The sequence below is a fragment of the Impatiens glandulifera genome, chromosome 8 (assembly GCF_907164915.1).
Source record: "Impatiens glandulifera chromosome 8, dImpGla2.1, whole genome shotgun sequence".
Classification (NCBI taxonomy): Eukaryota; Viridiplantae; Streptophyta; class Magnoliopsida; order Ericales; family Balsaminaceae; genus Impatiens; species Impatiens glandulifera.
Window position 1 is genome coordinate 32538042 of NC_061869.1, and position 2920 is coordinate 32540961.

The following is a 2920-nucleotide window of genomic DNA, read 5'->3' on the forward strand; positions in this document are numbered from 1 at the left end:
TAACTCATCGATGTTAGACGTGTAGTCTAATGAATGCACGAAATTAGACGTAAATCTAATAGAATTAGACGTACAGTCTAACTCATCGGAATTAGATGTGTAGTCTAATGAATGCACGGAATTAGACGTAAGTCTAATAGAATTAGACGTACAATCTAACTCATCGGAGTTAGACGTGTAGTCTAATGAATGTAAAGAATTAGACGTTAGTCTAATGAATACACGGAATTAGACGTAAGTCTAATATGCTTATAATTAGACGGGTAGTCTAATTGATATTCGGAATTATACGTACAGTCTAACTCATCGGAGTTAGACGTGTAGTCTAATATATTTGCAATTAGACGGGTAGTCTAATTTATGCGGAATTAGACGTGCAATCTAACTTAATGAAGTTAGACGTGCAGTCTAATAGAATGTAAAAGTTAGACGTGCGTCTAACTCCTTCAGACAAGTCTGAGGTAGAACCAGAATTAGACGTGCAGTCTAACTCACTGGAGTTAGACATGCAGTCTAATGGTTATTGGATAATTAGACGTGTAGTCTAATTAGTGAAAGTTAGACGTGCGTCTAACTCCTTTAGACAAGTCTAAGGTAGAACCGGAATTAGACGTGCAGTCTAACTTAGTGAAGTTAGACGTGTAGTCTAATGGTTATTGGATAATTAGACGTGTAGTCTAATTAGGGAAAGTTAAACGTGCGTCTAACTCCTTCAGACAAGTCTGATGTAGAACCGGAATTAGACGTACAGTCTAACTCAGTGGAGTTAGACGTGCAGTCTAATGGTTATTGTAATTAGACGCGAGTCTAATTCTATTAGACCAGGCGGTCTAATAGACATTTTTCTATTAGAAGGAGATGACTTATTTCATTAGACTGTTTTTCACAATCCGTCTAACTGAAATACGTTTAATGCTCGGTTTAAGCAGTACGCTTGAATCTAGCATTTCACCTACCCACGTGCTATAGTTGTACCCTACTTCTTCTCCACTTTCTAGTGAAGATTAGTACAACAGTTATATGCATCCAATCAAGGAATGCCACGTAAGAGAATTTTCCTCACATTACTTGTTTTGCAGGTACATCCCTGATGGAATATTCGGCGCACTACCAGTTCTTTACGGCCACGATCCTTGTGCTCAGAACCTGCTGTGTACAATGGAGGCTTTCCAATGGAAGAGTGCCACATATCATTCTTGAAGTTTCGACCGTTAGATCCTGCTCAGTATTTAACAGATCCTAAGGACAACGGACGAAGCGCCTGTTACTTGTCAATCTTTTTTACTGAAACGACAGAGAATTCAAGCCTTTGAATATTGTGAAGCTTCTTTCTGATTGTACTGTGTGTGAATCGAGAGAGAGAGCTAGAATCAAAACACCTTAAGCTGAGTGATATTCTTCATCTTGTAATTGAATAGAAAGTGTTATGTTCAATAGTGAGCTAAGTGTGTGTGTAAACTGTATTTGATTCAAACCATATTATAGTGAATCCTTACGGTGGTTGGAAGAAGGGGTGACGTAGGAGAGTTTCTCCAAACATCCATAAACAAACTACTGTGTTCTTTATTTCTGTCATCTTTTCATATTTCATCTTGTGCTTCAAACCCAAGTAAACATTTCCGCCTTGAATCCGTTTCAAGTGTTTACACAAGTTTGCGTAGAATAGAAAGTGAATCAAATCCTTAACAGGATTTCTTTCAAACCGTTTTTCATAAGCCTTCATCATTATCCAGACCCCAGTCTCTATCGATAAAGCCGATCCTATCACCTCTTGTAACTTCACTCATTTTGTAACAAGTTGTTTTTCCTCATTGACAATCTTTGCACATAATTTGTAGAATTACCGACTCTAATCGTGTACTTCATAAAAACAATGTTAGGTTAAATACCCTTCATAAATCCATGCATAGAATAAAACATATGTACCTATTAGGTGTAGGTGTTGTACCTTTTAGGATATCCTAATAATTTGAAATTAATTATAAAAATAATTAATTTGATTCAAGTGTAAATAATATTTTAGATTAAATAATCAAATTAAAATTTGATTTTAAGAAATTTATAGTTAAAATTAAAAAAAATATTATTTAAAAAAAATATTTATTTAAAATAGAGTTGTTAATTTACTTTTAAAATCAATTAAAGATAGACGTATATACACGTATTTTTACCTAAGTTTTGTTTGGTTCGTAGTTTGGTGATATTCAGGAAAGGGCTTTCGTACTTAATCCTCCGTACCCGTTTTGAAAACAATCTCTAATTGATAAAATATTAACTTTTGAAAATTGGTTGTATAACGTTTTATTTTAACAAATTTCTTATAGTCCTAGACATGCACATGTTTTGTGTATTTAAAATTGTAACAACAATATTTAAATGCTGGTAATTTTTGATAATGATGATGATTATGGAGGAAAATACATGAAGAACATTAATGTTTAAAGGCATTATGGTTTACAAATAAATCTCAAACGAGTCCTTATCAAAATATTTTTATGTATAAATATTCAAAAAAAATTGAAATATTTTTCTATCTTTTGGGTTTTTTAGAAAATGATTTAAAGTTCCAAAATTATAAAAATAATTTTAAAAAAATGAAAATTGAAACCAAACAGGTCCTAGAACTGATTTTATCGGTTCTTTATGTGTTTTTATCAGTCGAGGGATAAGACCCTTAGTCTTAGGTCGAAGATCCTTGGTGGGGAAGCTTTCTGGGCTACTATTTTTCAGCAAAAGAAGAACAAAAAAACCGATTTTGTGTTTTCCAAATTCTAATTTGGGGGTTTTGATTTAGATCGATTGATCTGTTTAGCTTCAACAGAAAGCTTAAAATTGATGCTAGGATCGTTTTCCAATCACAAAATTTTACAACCAGGTAGTATATAAACTTATGAAAACTAAAATAAAAAAATTTCAACAT